The sequence below is a fragment of the Streptopelia decaocto genome (assembly GCF_964273445.1).
Source record: "Streptopelia decaocto genome assembly, chromosome: 5".
NCBI classification, from domain to species: domain Eukaryota; kingdom Metazoa; phylum Chordata; class Aves; order Columbiformes; family Columbidae; genus Streptopelia; species Streptopelia decaocto.
This window is the reverse complement of record NC_138659.1, coordinates 7,905,437-7,926,082: the sequence shown is the minus strand read 5'-3', so window position 1 is coordinate 7,926,082 and position 20,646 is coordinate 7,905,437. Positions and strand designations below refer to the sequence as shown.

Genomic DNA, 20,646 nt, shown 5'->3' with positions numbered 1-20,646 from the left:
GCAAGAGAACTGGGATGGAGATAAGAAGTTGGTGCAATGAATGTGCAGCAGATACCACACACACCTTGGATCCTGTCTTGCTTCCAGTTCCTGGAGGAAAATGGTCCGGCAGACACTGATGGGATCATCCCCCATCTGCTGATCAGTTTCTCGCAATCCTGCTTAGCCTATAAATTTGACTCAGCCTCACAGCTGTGGACAGCAGTTTGCAGGCCAATGGGGCAGAGCCAACATGCTTATTCCAACCTTTCTTTGTGCCTGCGTTGGAAGGAAAGAAACGTGAGTGGTTCCTTTCCCTGTGTGCACTGAGTGGGGAGGTTGTGCAACGCCATGGGACGGTGGTGGCCTCAGAAATACCCCTTAAAAGCCAGAGCAAACCAGAGGCCCTTCAGAGCAGGCATCCAGGGCTCCTGGCTGCTTCCTTGCTTTATGCCTCAGCTTTTAACAGATTTCAAAGCTCTTGGCACCACCTCTGAAGGGCCACAAAGACCCGGTCCTGGGAGAAGGCTGCGGCTAGAAAAGCACGTGCTATATCACTCCTCTTTGCTGGAGGATGGCTGGGAAGAGGAGGCCCAGGAAATGAGGGGGTATTTCATGTTGACTTTGCAATTTGGTGTGATGCCAGAGTACTCGGCAGTGAGGGAGGAGGGGAAGATTATCTCTGCTGCAGAGAAAACTGAGTTGCTCCGCGGGGGAAATCTCCTCTGAAATATATAAACTGATGGGACGGTTTCACTTGATGTTCTGGACTGGTGTGGTGTGCCTGTTTTCTACCACGGGAGTTCTTGGCAACATCCGATACAAAATCCAGCTCTTGAGCTGTTAGCTTGGCTGATATTTTCAACTGCAAGCTGTAGACTGAGTCTGTATCCTACACTGTGCTATCATACAGGATATCCTATATATTTTACTTCCATCCTACTTCTCACTAAAGCCCAAGTCTGAGGGAGCGGGTGCTCAGGATGACCAGTTTGCCCAGCAAATCTTATAAACATCCCAGGGGCAAACAGCCCCTGCCCCTTCCCTGGCCTTGCGCCCATGGGTGAATCATAGAATCACAGAATAGTTTGGGTTGGAAGGGACCTTCCAAGCTCATCCAGTCTAACCCCTGCCATGAGCAGAGACATCTTCAGCCAGCTCAGGTTGCTCAGAGCCCTGTGAGTTGATGGATGAACCTCAATCAAGTCTACCAGCAGACCGTTATCTGTCCTTCCTATCTGACACCAGTCACCCTCCCAGCTCTGCTTCTCAACCTGTCATTGCTGGTGGGGCCTTGGCTGCTTCTCTGTTACCTTTTGTGTCCACAGGTGTAATTCAGAAGGGCTGTGAGGGTTAAAGCTTGAGGCTTGTAAACTTCTAGCCACTTCTGGAGGTGTGCAGAGCCAGGAAGCAATGGCGGTGCTGGTTATCTGTGCAAAGTATGTGCTTTTCAGGCCAGATAGAATTCAGTGGAGTCAATGAGAAGGGCAGATGCTGAGGACAGATGAGGGAAGAGGGAGTCAGGAGAAAAAGACTGCAAAGTAATTTGAAGAAATAACACCCATTCATCCATAAGGTAGCCTGTCCCAACCCTGCGGGGGGAAAATCCCACGTGGCTGAGCTGGGACAGGAGAGCTGTCACAGGACACCCCGAGCTGCTCTGTGCCCCCAGGCGCCAGCTTTCCCCATCCTACACAAACAGCTTGTGCAAGAAGCCCCAGGCCCAGCCTCTCCCTGGGGTGGAACACCAGGAGCACACAAGGGACATGGTGTCCTTGCCAGCTCCTCCCAGCCACCCCCCAAAGACTGGCACAACTTTGCCTGCTGTTCCCCAGGATTTCTGCAGTCCAAGCTGCATTCCTGCAGTTTACCCAGTGCCTGTGGGACCCAGCCTGCCTGCTCTTCATTTGCAGTAATTGCCATTTTCTCCCCAGCCATTTAGGGCCCCTGGAGCCAGGAGGATGTTTGTCCCACCCTCCCTTCAAGCCGATGCTGTGTAATGACACCCAAAACAACCAGGGGAGCATGACACATCTCTGGAGGTGCCTGCAAAATGTTTGGATGTCAGGACAATCCCATCTGGCTGGTGGTATTGCTGGCAGCAATTTTCCTTGGCAAGGTTTGCCTTGGTAATTTCCTTTCCCAAAAAAGTGGCAAGCCGTGTGGTTACCTGGCCTCCTTCTTTCCACCTTTTGCAACAAGGCCCTCATTTTGTTGAGTTCCCACAAGAATTTGATCGCATTAAGCCAATACGGTCCTTCCTGGGCCAAGGCTTCAGCAGGATGCAAATCAGCAGAGCATCACTGCCATCAACTCAGTGACACTCCTCCGACTCTCATCGGGCATTGCTGCATCTCAGCACAGCTCTGCATCTGAGCAGGCAGCATGGGACACATTATACTGCCTGACCTGCTGCTCTCAGGTCCAAACACACATCCCTTCTGTCAGGGATCACAGACATCACCAATACCTGCTTTTAAGTGCACCTTGGCAAGCTCATCATAAGGTGTTGCCCCTCGACAAGCTCATCATAAGGTGCTACCACATGAACATGCCAAAAGAGACCAAAATGTGTTTAATTATTATTTTGCAGGCAGTAACTGTGTGGCTGGCTAAGCCCAAGGGACCTGCAAAATGCTCTTACGCATGGAGGAGGCACAGGGACTGGCAACTCCCCTGCAAAGCAGCTGAAGTCACAGAATCATTTAGGTTGGAAAAGACCTTTAAGATCATCAAGTCAAACCATAAAAATCCTTCAGTTAAATCCACCGAAACACGGTGTCTTCAGCGTTTTTATCCCTGCACCTACCCCAGCTGCTTCCCAGGGAGGTTTGGGGGGCAGCAGGCTGGAGCCCACCTGGCAGCCGCTACCAATCACCCCCAGCACCCCAGGACTGCTGGATTTACACCAGCCCAGCCTCCTGCTCTGCAAACACAGCAGCTGCTGCACCCATGCAATCAGAGAGAAGGAAAAACAGTAAAGCAAAGAGGAGGGGGGTGTGGAAAAATCCCTATGGAGCAGGCAGGAACGCCTGAAAACCTCTGCTTGGACCTGGGTAGGAAACCCTGCTTTCCTTGCTCTGCCCCCCCTCCTTTCTCTTACCCCTAAAAAAAACGCTGATCTGCCTGCGATTAAAAACAAGGCTTCCTTGAGCAGCAGTGAAATCTCATCTTACTTTTTTTTGTTTTTCAGGGGGGTGGGTAGGCTGTGTTCCTGGGAAAGGACGGGGGCTGCCTCCGAGCTCCGACCCACGCCTCCCCCCCTCCCGGCCCCGAATTAAAAAAACAAGCGATTCGGGAGGAAGAAGAGGAGAAGGAAAACATGTTGTTCCTTGCAACCCTACCAGCTCCTGCCCCTCGCATCCCGGCAGCGGAGGCCCTGGCGTGTTGGCAGCCTGCGGATTGGCCAGGGGGGGTGGGAAAAGGAGCCCAGTTTGGTGTTACTGGGCGGACTTGGAGATTTTTTGGGGGATGGAGGGAGGGGGACCCGCACACACGCGCCTGCGTCGGGAAGGGAGCGTGCACAGGGCTTGTTTTGTGATGCTGGATTCCAGTTCGCCTCCGCCAGCGCGCTGGGACACGGCGTCAGCTATTTTGTGTCTCACCACGGTGATAGGGAGGGACAGGGATGGCAAGGGGGGGTCCCCTGGGCTCTAGGGTTGGTGCTGGGCTACATGGTGCCCGGCTGAATGTCCCCATTGTGCTACCGGGCGGGGGGGGGGGAGTGGGAAGCGCTGCCATCACCCTTCTGCACCCCCGGCACCCTGCCAGGGCGGGGGACCCCGGGAAAGGGGCCGTTCCCCCAGGGGAATATTGGGGGGGAGGGAGGGGGAAAGGAGGGGGGAATAGGAGGGGAACAAGAAGGAAAACAACAACAACAACAAAGAAGAACAGGGTTTGGAAGTAGAAAATGTTACCGTGCAGAAAGGGGATTGAAAGGGAAGGGAAAAGCGCAGCCAACCCCTTTGTCTGCGATGCTTGGGCATTAAAAGAAAAATCGCTTTTTTTTTTTTTTTTCCAGAACAGTAAAAATATCCCCCTGCCACTGCTCCAAAACGCTGATTTCATCCCAAAATCTGCTTTTGTGCAGGTGGCTGGTCTAAACTAATGCCAGCGGGGAACACATCAGGATGTTTCACCTGGGTACTTTTGTCCCCAAATGCTACCTCTGAGCTACCCCTGTGCTTCACCACTGTGGCTCTCCCCATGTCCGACCCCCCAAACTTTCCCTTCTCCTGCCAGGCAGAGACATCCTGGGCACCTACACTCACCCTGGCCACGTGCACCAGCCCAAAGAGCCTGGGTTCGCCTGGACAACATCTTCTCCATCACCAGCGCGGACTGAGAACCTCCAGAGCTGCTCAGCGCTCCCACACTGCCTGACAGCACAAAATTAAACCCGAAAGCAGGAGACAAAAACTTAAATGGCAGCAGGAAAGGATTTTTTTCTTCCTTCCTTAAAATGTGTGAAAGCCAATTGATTTCTCTAGGCCAGAGCCCAAGTGCAGAAATCCTTTTCCAGCTCGCCGTGCCAGGTGCCTGCTCCATCCTCCTGCGCGGGGGGCTGGGACTCCTCTGGACAAAGCCTGTGCTGAAGGAAGGATGCAGGAGTCGAGGATCCCTGCATGGAACCAAGAGGGGCTTTTCCCCCCAAAAGTTACCTTAACAATCTTAGAAAAAATAAAAGATACTCTGGAGGAATGTTTGGAAGAGCATCTACATGGCTTCAGGGCCCTGGTGCTGTGTCACAGGGTAACGTGGGCTGGTAGGGCCCTCATGTTGGTCTTCACGTGGCAAGTTATGGGGCTGGCACCCATTTGGCTTTTTTATATCTTAATTTTGCTTGCTCATTAGTATGCAAACCAGAAGGTCTACTGCCCCATCCTGAGCAGGGGGAATACAAATAGGCCCACGGGGTTGGCTACCATGGAAGCAAGCAGGACTTGCTGCATGTGAACAAGAGGGGAAACCCATCCTTGTTCCAGTTTCCTAGTGCTTATTATGTGATCTTTGCATTAACTAATAGGCTTTGACAACAGGAGGAACACACACTTATTCATTAGAGTAGCACCTGCAATTACAGCACTGGTGGGGAATCATGCAGGCTGTGGAACATGAAGTTTGCCCAAAGCCCAGCATTTCACAGACAAGTGGATGGAGGACATTTTTCCACCTGGGGGAGACCAAATGGGGCCCACCACACCCCCTGAGGGCGTATCTCACCTTCCCAGGGCTTTGCTTACTGACCCCACTGTCATAAGCATGCAGGGTCTGCCCTGGCCACCCAGCAGAGTGAGGCACGTTCCCAGTGGCCATCAGCGAGAAGATGGAGCAGGTGACAGCAGCTTGCAGGCCAGTCTGGAAGACGTAGCCCTGGGCACCTCTGAAAGGCAAGCAAAGCCCAAGACAAAAGCCTTTGGAGAGCCGCGCTCATTAGACAAGAGGGTGAGGTGTTTTTCACTTGCGTGATGTGAGCTTCTATTCATGATTCCTCATTAGGACTCAAATGACCTGTGGACCCAGCCCAACTTTTGGTTGGCAGCATTCATGCTCCTATCAGCTTGCAATTGTCCACCGGGCAGGTCACTCCAGACAAAAAAGAATTAAAAAAAAGCCTATGCAATTATAAACCAGGTCCTTCCTTGTGTTCAGCCTCAGCTCAGGGGACACTCTCCTAGAGTGACCCAAGACACTGACCTGGGCCTTCTGTTCTCTTCCCATTCACTCCACAGTCTGGCCAAGGCCAATACCAAGGGATTTTAATTAAAACGCCTTTCCAGCCACAGTGGTGGGCATTTTGTCTGTTAATTGCAGAACAGACAACCTCTCAACAGACCAAATGACTGTCCAGTTGGCCAGTATACCCTTCCCAAGCCAAGAGTTGGGAACATTAGCACCAAGCACAAGAACGGTCTTTGATAGTAAGGACACATACAAAACATGAGGTGAGCGGTCATCATCTTCATTAGGAGGCAAAAATGAGAAGAACATTTTCTTCTACCGGGTAGGGGTGGAAACTGGGCTCAGAGCCTGTCTCTGCCGTGTTGAAAAACCAAGATGGAAGAAGGACAATCACGTCTGACCCTCACATTCATTTCACCCTTGAAGCAAACAGGACAGTGGATTTGCTTTGCACTTGCTCCACTCCAACATCTTCCAGGGAAAGGATGATCAGATTTGTACCCACTGTTCCAGGGGAGGTTTTGGTGGCTCTTGCCATGAGGATTTTAAGGTCAACAAAGAGGCCTTGTCATGAAAGTCCCCCAATGGATGCATCTGCCGTTTGCATGACTGCGTTCAGGCAGTGGCTCAGAGGTACTGTGTGAAATCAGTGGACAGTCCAAAGTCCTCCTCTATCACCCCTCCAGGCAATGTGAAGTCCTATCTTATTATATGTTGTTGCTCCTCAAGCTCAAAGACCTTGTGTTTTATACTGATGAGCTTTGTATCATTGTTGTCACTTCCATCTTCCAGATCATCCAACCAGAACCTCCTCTATACTGTTGATACCCTTGAGCTCTTCCTCAGCCACCCATCTCAGTGTTGTTCTTCTACTTTTTTGGGTCATTCACAGAAATCTGAAACAAGACACCTGGGGAGCTCCAGGGGAAACCTTCCTTTCTGCATGATGCAACACCAGCCATGGCCACCTGATATGCAGGTAGGCCAGACCCACCTTCATCCCACTCTCCAACCACATGCAGATCATTCCATTCTTCAAAAATCCATTCTAGACCTTGCAGCCTTTCCTGAATGACAACAATTTGGCTTCTCCAGTGCTATCCAACCATCCACAGCAAGGATGGGCATCCTCTGCATCAGAGGACAGGTTTTGCTGAAGATGTCAGAGATGAAAGGAACCTTCCACCTCTGGCATTTCTCTCTGAAAACAACCCAAGGCACACACGTGGTAGACTTGGCCTGTCTTTGTTGAGCAGCACCCAGCTCCTACAGCGTGGACAAAATCCACACCAACCTTGCAGCAAAGAGTGTATTGTCGCTTGCTGTAACAGCCCACCTGGGGTGGACACCGCTCAGTTGCCAAACCCTCCAGCCATCCCCTCATTAGGCTGATTACCTGCCAACTTAACTGCAGCCTTTCCTTTGGGAGAAGCTCAGAGACACTGCTCCTACAGAGCAGCAGAGATTTGGCAGTATGATGGGAAGCTATTGGTAATTAGAGGGATATTTTTATAACCTATAGTTAAATCAAGAGAGTGGATCTAGGCATGCAAGAAGCTGTGGTGTATATCTAAAGCGTGCTGCTCATGCTCCTCACAATTAAACATCCTCATTAGCACAATTCACTTGGCAGACAGGAAAACCCCAGCTTCTGTTTTCATGGCAGAAGCAAGGGCTTCTGCAAGGGCTATAGCTTCAAACGTGACACAATTTCAAGGGTGTCCTGGTTGGTTGGCTTGCTCAGAGTTTAAGCCTGGTTTTGCCTGTAGTGGTTAGCACAGAAAAACGCTGTATTCTTTAGTGGTGGCACAAAAAAACTCACCTTGAAGATAAACAGATATCTCTTCTCCATTTCTAAGCATGGTATATGCTTCAGGAAGCCAAATCTTCATCTTTCCTCCCTTAAATCATCACCAGCTTTCCCCTGGAAAACAATGTGAGTGTATTTGTAATTGAAAACAAACTGGTAAGGAAAGTTTTCATTTTCAAATGTTACAGCCTTGCTGTTTGGAAACTTTCTCTATTTCATGGTCGCCTTTCTAGCCAACTCACATTTTTTGTTTCAGTCTTTACAGCCCCAGCCAGGCACTTCTGTGCAGAGCTGTTGTTAGCGTGTCATGGAGAGCAACACATACCTAAGGGAAGGAGTCAACGTTTGCTGGAAACGGGCCTGGCTGAACTCCCTTTCCCCCCTCCCTAATCCAAACGGCCCCCAGCTTTGGAAAAAGTTTGCCTCCAACTCTGAACTCGGTTGGCCCCAACTGCTAAAAATAGTCGGAACAAAACCTCCCGGGCCAAATGCCCTGAGTGTTTAAGAAAGCTTTGATCCCGTGCTGCTTTTTAAGAGCTTGAGCCTTTGCAACTCATGCAGCTTGAGCCCATATTGTGGCTCAAAATGGGGCCAGGGAGACCCAACCAGCAGGTTTGGAAGCAGCAGGGTGTCAAGCCCTGTGTGCACCCCAAGCGTGGACCATCCTCATCTCTCCCATGGTGAACCAGCATCAGTGCAAGACCAGAGGACGAGGCACTGAATTGGAGCCACGATAACCTCCTTGATCCACGGACCACCCTGAGGAGAGCCATCAAACAAATCATCCTCCTCGTCCTCCTCGCTTCCAGCCACCGCATCTGCTTTCCGTCCCATTGTCCTGCGGGCTGAGGGTGCTTTGCTTCCCCTCCCACTGGGTGTGCCTGGCTCGTGTGCCTTGGCACCGCTCGCCTTGGCCAGAGACAGAAGTGGAAAGACACAAACATCAGGAAAAACAAAACAAAACAGAAAAAGGGGCTGCTCCTGCAGGATTTCCAACCCGTCAAGCCCAGAGTGGGAATCCTACAAGAAAGCCAGCTCTCACAAAACCCCAGGCCAGGCAGTTTGGATAAGCGGCCTCAGGGTTTGCATCCACACCTCCTGCCAAGATCCCGATGGTTCTGGAGGATCACAGCTTGGGTGCTTGCAGGGGTGCTCAGCACCCACAAACTGGCTGCTGGAGCAGGTACCTGGGCATGCTACTCCTCAAGCATGGGGGGGCAGCCCCACGTACCTCCCCAGCCTTCCCCGACCCCAGCCCTCACACAGTTCCAGCCACCAGTGTTGTTCTTCCCATCTGGGCACAAGAAAGGGACCCTGAATGTCAGCCCAGCCTGGTTTTCCAGGCCCAGTGCTGCAGTGGGCAGCACCTGCCCTTCCCACCTCTGCATTTCCAATGGGATTTTACGTGCACGACTCAGAGTTCCCAGATCCTGGCCAGGAAAACAGCTTTCTGCCCAGGTGGCCTTTTCCCCACCAAAGCTCTTCCTTTTGCGAGCAGAAGTTGGCAAGGACAGACAACCAGGACAGAGGTGCAGCAACAAACCATCCTCCTTTCACGCTGCTTCAGCAGCGATAGCATTTCTGAGGAGTTTTGCTGCAGCCTCGCACTTGGTCAATGCTTTTTCCCAATCAAGTGACTTCAAAGTGGTTGCAGGACACTTCGCTGCAGAGCAAACTCCACTTGAAATGCTTGGAAGTGTTTCAAACCCCAACAGCGAGGGTTTGCTCCCTGCCTTCTCACCTTGCCCTGCAGCAGCCTGGCAGCAGTAAAATGGTGGAAATTCAGGGGAGCTGGCATGGGCTTGGGCTGGTGTGTCTCTGGGGAGCCAGCTTAGCTAATCCTGCGTTGGGAAAGGGCTGAGGTCAGCCTCATTGCCCTCTGTCACTTACAGGCATCAAGCGCAGGGGCACGAGAGCCTGGAAATTCCTCCTTAGGGGAAGTTATAAATAAAGCAGCCCAGCTTCAAGGGAGCAGAATAACCTTACGTGCAGAGCCCGTTGCAGAGAGGACCAGCATTCAAGCCCCTCCTGCTCTGCTGTGTCCCACAGTGTGTCACACGTGGCTCGGTCCCACCACTTGGGACTGTGCCTTGCAAGGTAGCCAGGTCACAGCAAAACCCTTGCAGGGGACACACGGTGTCCAGCCTGGAGTCACTTCTGGAGCACCCACCCTCGGCTCTCCAAGGCCATGGGACTTGCTGCCTGAGCCCTACTAGGGAGCTTTTCCCCCTTTCTCCTGCTCGTTCCTCACCAACACCACGAGGCAACCCTCACCCAACCACAAAAATGCCTGCAGCACCCAGAAACCCCATGTGGGTGGGCTCCCATCTACGCCCTGTATCCCAAGCTCGGGTGGCAGCTCCCCAGGAGCAGCCGGAGGGGACGGGCTGTCCCGCAGGGAGTTTGGCAGCACACCACCTCGGAGGCGAGGGCTGGCTTAGGGCTTTGTTTTATGTCCTGTTTATCCCACCGAGAGAAACAGAGGAGTTCAGTGTGCAGGAATCTCGCGCCCTCGCCCCGCTCCCCCCAGCCGCATGAAAGCTGCTGAGCAAACAGGAGAAAAATCAAAGGCGATTGCAGCCCGCTGGGTTTCCGCACCGCCAGCCCCGCTGCCAGCCCTTACATAAGGCGCTGGCTCGGCCCAGTGCTATGCTTGGGGCTTTTTTCTTGTAAAATAAGCAGCTGCCCAGCCGAGCCTCCCTGGGACCCTGCAGCTGTGCTACCCCCTTTGCTCATCGGGGAAGACCCTTCTCCTGCCTTCTCGCCAGCCTGTTGGGTTTTATTTCCCCCCTGTCAAACAAGATGTGAGACTGGGCAGCCCCTCAATACAGAACCATCCGACATTCAGCTGGTTGTGACAGTCAAGCTGGGCTGTCCCCATGGCATCCTGCAGTCCCCAGACTCAACGTAACACAGTGAGCTGCCACCATCCCATCCTGTCCCATCCCCTTCAAGACTCAGAACTGGGGTATGTTACCTTCTCCCACTGAGAAAAAGAGATGCTTTGACCCAAATCTGAGCTCTGTAACATCAGACCTTGCTGCTTCTCTCTGCCTCGCATCCAGAGCACCGCAGAGGTGGTCACAAGAGGTTCGGCACTGGTGACGTGGGTCTGTGTCCTCTCCACCAAGAACAGCCTGAAGGACCAAACTGCCCCTGCCTTTTGTAAGGCCATATTCATCCTGTCACCTTCAGCTGTCAAGCAGTCCCCAGGCATAAGGGTGTCCCCAAACACAGGCCCTGCATGGGTTGAAAGGACTCATTTCCCCATCTCTCCTGGGCATGACCTTTCAGCGGAACAGGTATGAAAACCCTGGGGATATAAAAACAACCAGGAAAGAATATTAAATTATCTATATACACACCCCTCACCAGTCCCCCCACCCTGTGAGGTACCCCAGGAAGGGCTTCCCAGACCATTGCTTTAGCAGCTCCATCCAGCACTGCCTAGATCTGCCATCCATCTATCTTTGGCAATACGTGATCATCCTCTCCCATAAAAAATTTTATTTCCTAGATTTTTTTTGAATGTTATTTAATAATTTCTGATTAGAAGCAATTTAAAAAGTATCAAACCACCAGTTTCCTGGGTTGTACCATCATTAAATACTAATAGCATGGCACACTCCCTGAGCCCTCGGTAGGGAACTCACTTTCCAGTACACACAGCACAGGGATTAGATCAAATTAACTCCTACTCAGAGCTGTGGCAGGATCAGGCAAACCCTGGCTTGACTATCTCTCTAAACTACATCTTGCAAACAGAAGGACTGGAAAAAATTTTGCTTTAATTGCCTTTTTTTTTTTTAAATTCAGCCAGCAGATGGTTTGGTAACCCAAATTCATGACTCTTCCCACAGCTCCAGGCTGCTGGCTTGGAAACCAAACCTAAGGGAGCCAGGTAGCGAGGGACCCATCCTGCCCATTTTACCAAAGTGCTGGCCATGATGCCCAAAACAGGACTGCCCAGGCTGGCCAGAAGGGACACCTCAAGGTTGCTAGGCCATCAGCTGCCTTTGCTACATGTCATGCCTCAAGTCCCCAGCCACCAGCACCAGTGGAAAGATGTCTCTGCTTCTGGCCTTTGGTCTCAGCACAAAGACTAACCAAAGGGCACTGGGGCAGTCCAGGGCTGGTAGGAGCATTAAAACTGGCTGGTCTCCGGTCCCAAGTGTTATTTTTTGGTTGAAGAAACAACAAGGCAACAGGCTGGCTGCTCCTGAAGAGTATTCACTCAGTGTAGGACAGCTAGAAATAAGGGACTATTTGTATGAGCACCACAGCTTGTGGTGTCAGGGGCACCATGCTCAGAAATACCCCGGTAAGCCTGGAGAACCCATAAGACCATAACACAGCCTGTAGCTTTGCTGGAGAGCACGGCATGGACTCTCCAGGGCACGGGGGGACATGCCCTGCCCACATGTCCCTTTGTCACCTGGTCCTTGGGGACTGATCCCATGGGCCCATGCCTGAGAGCATCCCAGCTGCTCATGAAAGGCTCATGGGTGAGACAAGCAGAGTCCTTTTCTTGCTGGCTCTCACCCTGACCTGCTGTGTGACTTCGCACTCATCCGTTCACCTCTTCTGTATGCATTAAAACCCAGCTGGGCCGACTCTCCTGACCTGAGTGGTTTATTCTTCACCTGTAACCTCCACCTCTCTACGAACACCGCCACAGTCATCATCCCACCATACCCAGCTGCAGAGCTCTGCCCCAAAACCAGCCACATCACAGTACAGAGGAATTAAGGCTGTCCCAAGAACCTTGCAAACATTCTCCTGAAGCAGGCTTGTTTTTCTGTTACAAAGTAATTTGAAATTCTTGGAAGGCAATCAGGAAAGTACAAAGTATTCCAGCTCAGGACAGCCTGGGACTCATTCCTTAGAGGCACAATGGTTGTTTACTCAATCCCTCATACATTAATATCTAAAAATTCATGAGTTCAATTGTAAACAAGAAGTACTGGCTTTAAAGTGTTGTCTATTTAACAATAGTGGTTCCAGCCTGAATGCTAATTTTGTTATCTTTCTTCTAATCTTGCTATCAGAGGGTCAAGATCTTGCAAAATTATGGCAAGTATTTCAAGCCCATTTATTTCTGGTTTATGAAATGCATCCCTCTGAAACCCAAGGCCAAAGAACGACTATTTCAAATCAACATGGAAGAGTACAGGCAGGGAGAAGAGCTGTTTGTGCCAGCACTGTCCTCTGGCTCAAGAACAAATGAGGAAAAAGCCGGGCTCAGCTACATTTGTGCTGGAAATCTGTAGCAGATCCCTAACGACAGAGAGGAAAAGGCCCCCAAGTCTCCTAAAGGGACAAGTGTACACAAAACAACCCAAACCCAACCTGTTTCCAGGACCTCTGAAACTGCACCCTGATGGCAAGCTGGCAAGCCCAGAAGGAGCTTTTGGGGATGAGGATGAAGAGGATGGACATGGTCCAGAGCTCACTGGAGCTCATCTCCCCTTCCATCTTTGCTAACTGGCACTGCCACAGCCCCTTCTCATGTCAGGTCTGTGCAGCCTCCAGCTCCCCAGCTGGTTGCACTTACAGACCTTTTGGGTCTGCTGCTTGCCACAAGGAGCGAGTTGAGACCATGGCTGTGGGCTCCAGGAGGTTCACCAGGATGTTTCTGGCCAGGCTGGTGGCATTTCCTGGCTCCTTTACAGTCCTGCATAACCACACTGCTGTTTCAGGCATTATCACGCCAGGGAACATGGTTTTCACTCAGCTATCTCATCTCTTCTGAGCAACAGCTCCTTGTTTAAGTAGCCTAAACAAGATGAGATCTATCCCTCTTGCTTGCAGTCAGAGCAGATCTGCCAGCTCCAGCCTGATACCTTCTCCCCCTTCTGCAGGGTGTGTGAAACCCCAGTGGCTTCTTCTGGGGATAGAGCCTCAGGCCATGAAGCAGGGGACTGCACGCTAATCCCAAGGAAGCGGTGCAAGAGGAGGAGGGAGCTTCACATATCTTTATCTTTGCTGCTGTCAAAGGGCAGTAGCTGAGATTGCAGAGTCTTGGAAAGCCTCCATGCAAGCAATCTGCCGAGGACACCAATAAGCCTGCAAAAAATCACCTTCACTCTCTTGATAAAGGTTCCAGTGAACAAACGAGCTCCACAGCAGGTTCCCAGGGAGCAATCACCTCTGCTGGCTAGAAATAGAGAAGCTTACATTTGAGTGAAGACTTTGGTTTGCTTGAGCCACAGGTGACACTTGAAGATGTAGAAACCTGCTCAACTGTTGAGGTTAACCACTGTCTCAACTGTAACTTCTGCTCTGCAGGAACCAGACAGACAGGTGGCGTTCATGGGGTGGTCACCCAAGTGCTGCCAAATCACTATCCAAGGGCAAGAGCTCTCAAACAACCCCAAATTTCAACCAGGGAAGAAACTGAAGAGGAAACACTCTGCAATTCAATCACTGTCCCTTCTTGCCCCATGAAAGACAGCAGGATATACCATCTGAGAAAGTCCATGAGCCTTTGATCTTTACTGCTGCCTCTTCAGCCGAAGAGACCTCCACTGAGGAGCAGTCACTACTGCATCAAAACCTGCAGTGCCACAGCAATGCAAGAGGGAGCATCTGGCTCCTCCAGTGAGCAGCTACTTCCACGGGCATTATGGGACATTTATTGCTATGTTTGCATACAAATATTCTCCTTGAAAGAGCCCAAAGCCTGTCTCCAAACACTGGCCTCCAAGCCCACCTCACCAAGGAGAACACACTCTGCACCAAACCCATCTGGGACAGTGCTGATGCTGCTCAGGCTGATAATATCCTGTTCTGATAAAAAAACCCCACCAAACCAAACAAAAACAAAACAAAAAAAAAAAAAAACCAAAAAAAAAAAACAAACCAAAAAACAACCATCCAATTGCTTCAGGTTATGGTGGGAAAAGCTCCTTCTGCTCCCTGCATGGTCTGGGGGTACATCCTGCAGACCATGGGCAGGGTGGGAGTTCCTCCCCAACCACCTGCGGTCACCACAGCGGAGCACAAAGCCAAACCATTTTGACGGCTTCGCCTGCCCAGATCCCTGGATCTCACCCATCCTGCCGGTCGGGCAGTCCGCCCCTATTTGTCTTGGATGACCTCCTGCCACACCAGAGCTTTCCACAGCACGGCACTTCTGCAGCTGCCGGAGAGCGGATTTCCTGCCGTTTGATCTAAATTCACCCTTCGTTTTCACCGAGTGCCTCCTGGTTTCCTTCATCAGCCCTGATCTTTCCATCGGGGAGGTGACTCCACAGCCTGGGGCTCTTTGGCAGGGAGCTGGGAGAGAAGCCTGGTGCTCAGAGAGCTAATGCTGCTGATCCATGGAGCTCGAAGTGTGGAGAGGACGTTCCCTCAAGCGTGGACATGCAGTGCCCTCTGCCGATCCGATCAAGGGAGATGCAGAATGGAGCAGCATGTGCAGGGCCTGGCGGCTTTGCAAACCTCTGAACAGGCAGCCAAGCCTCCACCCTCCCTGTTAGCTCTTCACTGGCAAGGCAGAAACAGGACACTTCCCTCTGCTGATAAATTGCTATTAATCACAACTCTTGGAGCAGCTGTTTGAGAAGCTGAGCTGGTAGAAGAGACCCAGGTAGTCCCATCAGCCAACTCCACACCTGCAGGTTATCGCTACCTAAAGAAACCAAGAGATCTTCACTACCCTCTGCAGTCCCACCCACCAGACTTGAACAATGTGCTCAATGGAGAGGCAGACAGCTGGGCAAGATGGCAGAGCATTCAGGGATGAAGAACCAGTATATGGGATAATATTCCCTTTCCCCTTGAACAGAGGCTCCCTTTCCCAAAGAAATGTCCTGCTTTATCTTGAAAGGAGGTTGTAGCATGCAGGGTGTTGGTCACTTCTCCCAAGTAACAAGTGACAGGACAAGATGAAATTGCCTCAAGTTGCACCAGGGGAGGTTTAGATTAGATTTTAGGAAAAATTTCTTCCCAGAAAGGGCTGTCGGGCATTGGAACAGGCTGCCCAGGGAAGTGGTGGAGTCACCATCCCTGGAGATATTTAAAAGACACACAGATGAGGTTCTTAGGGACATGGTATAGTGCCAGTGTTGGGTTATAGTTGGACTCCATGACCTCCTCTTAGAACCACAACGATTCTATGATTCTGCGAAACAGAGGAGGGAAGCAGCTGCACAAGGAGGACAGGCTGGTGGTTCAAACTGTCCCAGGGAGCAGAAGAGCCTTACCAGGAACTGTACAGATCATGTGTGAAATGGAGACATCGCCCATACCAGGACCTCAGTGAATTACTGCTCCTGCTACAGAAGCCTTCTTGGGAACACAAAAATAGACGTTAATTAATTAAAGGCCCAGAAAGGTCCCTTGCGATGTTCCTGTACTGTAGGCAATGTTAGCTGTAGCTCAGTCTGCTACCGATGGACTCAGTGGCTGTGAGGAGTGTAAGGTGCGCGAGTGCCTCTGCTGAGCCCCTCCGAGCCAGCCTGGGGAACCGCAGAGCGAGGGCAGCCTCCTACTGCAAACTTGGGCAGAAAGGGCTTCCCAGCTGGTTTGGCTGGAGTGGGCAGAACCCTGCTGAGGCCCTGCAGGTGTGATGGACATGGGTTGCTCCAGCGCAGAGTAGAAGCCCAGAGCTTGGCAGAGCCCCTGACCACCCTGGATTCCTGCCATCATGTGGCAGTAAACTGGAGCTGCTCCTGAAGCAGCACCCAGCCATGAGGCTGGCAGGACACCCATGGCTCAGGGCAGCTTGCACTGGAAGAAACCACTTTGTCTTACTTTTCGTCTGCCCTGTCAAACCCCCTCCAATTAATCTGAGGATGCAGAACCTCAAATGAGGTTTAAAGACTACAATACAGGCAGCAAAGTCCGCTCCTAGTTAATAAGATTCACTTTAGGAGATAAGGCCTGCTAGTGTACAGAAAATGATAGAGGTTTATAACGCTGACAGCAATCTGATTCCCAGCAGGTTTACGTGGCACATGCAACGTCCAGCTAGATAGTCACGTCCTAGCCTGAAGAGCTGGCTCCTTCACCTGACTGCAAAGACTGCATGTTCCTTATCTCTGCAGCAGGGGAAGGTCAGCACTATCCTGCAATACATCCAAGTTCTGATTGCTGTCCCTTCTCCATTAATTTTTCCAGGACTTCTAGGTGATCAGGACACGAAGCAAGTGGAGAAGGATCTGGCTCAGTTTTGCATGTAATTCCAGGGCAGGGTTTCCTTCCTCCCTATTTCTAGCCAGAGCTTTGCTAGCACTGCCAGTCCCCTCCTCTGGATGCCTGGACCCCTGCTCTGTCATTGGTCCCTGCTTGTCACATACCACACTTACCATCCTCTTCAACGGAGAAGACCTCTGCACCTTCACACTGTGCCTGGGTCTCCCTGGTGCTCCTCCAGTTGAGATCAGTGTCTCAGCTAAGGGCTAACCTGAAGTCACATCTCTCCTGTAAACCAAAGCATAATTTCAGAGGGGAGGAGCACATGAAACCACACACAGTATCAATACAGAGCGCAGCTTGAAAACTCAGTGCCCATCTCAGGACCCGGCATTCAGTCTTTCTCTCTTGCAAGCACCATTTGTGGTGTTTCATGGACAAATCAGCCCAGGACACTCCTCCTTCCCTCAAAATGCAGCTGCTGCTGCAGAGCCTGGCCACTGTCTAACACACAACAACAATGCCATGCTTTAGGGAAATGCAAAAAGAAACCAGAACGACATAAAGTCCTCAATGAAGGAATTAGTCTCAGGCCAGACAGACCTGATGCCTTCTGGTGTAAAGCCTTAATTTTTTTAAGGAGCATCCCAAAACCAGCACCTTCCAAGGCACCTGCATCCTTTAGCACAGAGTCGGGGATACAGCTGAGGGTTGGTGACAGGGGCACCACAAGGACCCATCCCAGTTTCCAAGACCCACTTACCCTTTTGCCAAACCTTACCTCTGGCTCCAGCATGCTGAGAGTCCACAGCAGGGACTTCTGTATTGCACCTAATCAGAAGATACCCAGCCGGGACAACCGTCACTCTCTGCACACAGTGTCTTCTTGTTATCTCACACCTGCTGTAAAGCGCTGGCAGGAGAAATGCTGAATCAGGAACGCTCAGCTGGAAGAAATTAATTTGTTTTTTAGCACTGGTGGGGCCTTATGCCAATTTGGAGCATGCCTGCTCGGGGAAAGGAGGATGGCCCTGGTAAGTGCGGTTCAGCACCTTGCTCCCCAGGGAACACACTGATCCCAAATCAAGGTGACACATGGTGGAACCAGGCAACAGGGAGGCCAAGAGGACCCAAAGCACACCCTTTGACAACTACAAATTATGTCTTAGCACCTTCTGGCCTCTCCTTCACAGGCTCTTTGTTGCTGATGTTACTTGCAGTGGCAACACACAGGAGATCCCACCTGCACCCAGGGCCGATGTCAGCCCCTTTTTCTGTGTCGCTGATGCAGTCGCCAGCATGTTGTTTGCCCAGGTATGTCAGCAAACCTCACGGCCACTCCTTGGCACCCTGCCCTGAGCAGGCAAACAGCTCCCATTCCCCTGAGCTCAGCAGCCCTGCCTGATAAAGGATGGGATGGAACTGCTCAGAGAAAAAGAGATGAAAACTCCCTGGCTCTCCTCCCATCAGATAGAAAATGCACAGCTGCACAAAGTCCCCGAGGTACAGCTCTGGAACAGCCCCATGGCCCCGGGACGTGGCCAAGCCAGGCAGCGATGGATGCAGGAACAGCCCAGCTTTCCATCCCACTGGGCTCTGCAGGGCACAGGAGCAGTCTCTGAGCGGCCATCTGGGCCCCCCAGCTGGCTGCACCCCAAAAATACCCGCTGCCACCGGCGTGAGGCAGGGAGACAAGGCACAACACCCTGCTGAAGCTCGTGTCCCAGGCACACCGAGCCTTTACCTAGCTCAACTGTAGGAGCAGCTTCACCCCACTACTAAAAATAACAGCTGACCAGCTCCATAGGGTCTACAATACCTGTTCACAGGCACACTCCCTGCCTCAGTTTCCCCAGATGTCAAAATCATAACCCCCCACAGCCTGGGAAGAGCCAATCTGGGTTATTTTACATCTTGGGGCTACTCCAGCTGTGACCAGCTTGCTGTGGATGACCTCACAGCAGCCTCTGCCAGGTGAGATGGGACAGCAACAGGTAGAAGGGGGTGTCCCTGCCTGCCCCCTCGCTCACCTCTCCTGCCTGGATGGCCATGGGGAACAGAGAGCCGAGCGAGCCCCAGGCCAAGGTGCACCTCTGCCAGGCACCCAGTGCTGCCTGAATCTCTCTTCTAATGAAGCTGGGCCCACTGCTGAGGAGGTCATTTGTCCCCTGTTCCTAAGCTGCCAGTACAGCAAGCGCCTACCTGCATCTCTCCCTGCCTGCGGTTCTCACAGGGTGACATTGCCATCTGCTGCCTGCTCATCGGCAGGACACGCCAGCCTGCCTCTGCCACCCAGACCGGGTCCTCCTCCATCCCAGCTTGCTCAGAACCACCGCAGAGCAAAAGCCTGGCACTGAGCACTGCCCTGGGCTCTGCTGGCGACTCACCCGCTGTGTGCACACACACCTCCAGCTCTCTCTGCCTTGGGTTCATCACCAGGAAACACAAACATATTTTTTTAACAGCCATGCTAAGAGACACTAACTTATTTTAAACTTCAAAGCACCTACAATACTGTTTGTATAGCCTAAGACAGAAGATGCCATCAAAGGGAGGAGACAACTGGTTCAGGAGTTTAACCTTTAGAGAAGGAATGGGGTTTGAGGCTATAGTTGTTAAATGCTTCTAAGCTGATATTTTCTAAGAGGCTGGGCAGTTTATAATTGAGGTTACCCACCTGAGACAGGAGATTTCCAGAAGCAGGACTGGGTTTATAGGTCACCAACACAGACAAAAGCTGACAGTTACCTTGATCTTTAAGAGGGACAGGGTCATGAAAGATGACATGGTAACACACTGCTGGAGGTCACTGCAGGCAAAAAACAAAGGAGAAATGCAGATTCCCCTTCCCAATTGCTTATATGATGGTGGGGACTATCGCCAAAGCGTGTCGGAAAGTCAACAAGAGGCATCACATGATAGGACCTCTGCAGGGGTCTAGATGACTCCTTACAACATGAACTTACAAACACAGCAGTGCTGCTCTAGGAAACAGAGTACAACATTATTTCTTGCATGAACTAGAGAATGCTGGGCTGGCGTGAGCAGGTACCAGAATTTCTTGCTGGACAATGCAAGCTGTGTCCAGCAGGCTTTGTGTAATTGATGTTGTAGGAAGTGGAAAGGGGTTAGATGTGAGGGATATCCTTCATAATATATAACTTTTAAGGTATAGAACATTTATAATATATATCCTTTATCATATATAACCTTTAAGATACATAACCTTTATCTGGAGTAGCAGTGAGGGCTGAAAAGAGCTCTAACATGAATTAACATGATCATCATTATCAATTCCTGCTTTATATTGGAACAGCAGTTGGATCCACTGAGGTGAGACCTGCCAAAATACGGAGTGCTTGAGGACCAGCCAAGACCAGCAGGCCCAGAAGGCTGGTGGCTCTGCTTTGAAATTCAGTGGTAGGATCTGAGACAATCAAGTGCTAAGCAATACACTCAAAAAGAAGAGTTATCCAAGATGTCGGTCCCAGCCCCTAGACCAAGGGCGCTTGTTTTGAGGCCAGATGCCGTAGCAGAATTTGGAAACAATGAAGGATCTCTAATAGAGCAGGAGAGTCAGTACTGTAATAGTCATAAATAAAAAATAAAAACCAATTTTAAGGTGTTTTTCCACCACCAAAAAAAGGAGAAAATGCTTTTCTGCATTGGGATGCAACTGTCTCCTGTTATCAAGAATGAGCACAAATCTGACGAGTGCATCTGCCACCTCCGCCTTTAGGGCTGCAGTGAGTTATCACAAGAGACCCTCAACATTTATGCTGCAGGATGCCGAGATTAACCAAGGTGTCTGAGCTCACATCGCTGTTGGGTCCTAAAGGGTGCAGAAATGCACTGGCAAAACCAGCACAGGACCACCAACATAACTGCAGCCCTGGAGACCTTAGGGGAGCTGAGAGCCAGTGTCCCTTGTCCCCGCGGTGTCACAGACAGCCCACCCGGACACACCATGTATCCATGTGTCCTGGTGTTGGTGTGGCCATGAGGAAGAGTGTGAATGCGCAAGTCAGGCTTGTTTA

General features: G+C 51.2%; 1 long non-coding RNA gene across 1 annotated transcript; it reads left to right on the top strand.

The window, feature by feature from the left end:
* Positions 1-3,496: 3,496 nt before the first annotated feature.
* Positions 3,497-4,598, top strand: LOC309439620. The gene is made up of 3 exons (XR_014184049.1): positions 3,497-3,563; positions 4,001-4,122; positions 4,222-4,598. It is a non-coding gene; the product is annotated as an uncharacterized lncRNA (long non-coding RNA).
* The last annotated feature ends 16,048 nt before the right edge of the window (positions 4,599-20,646 follow it).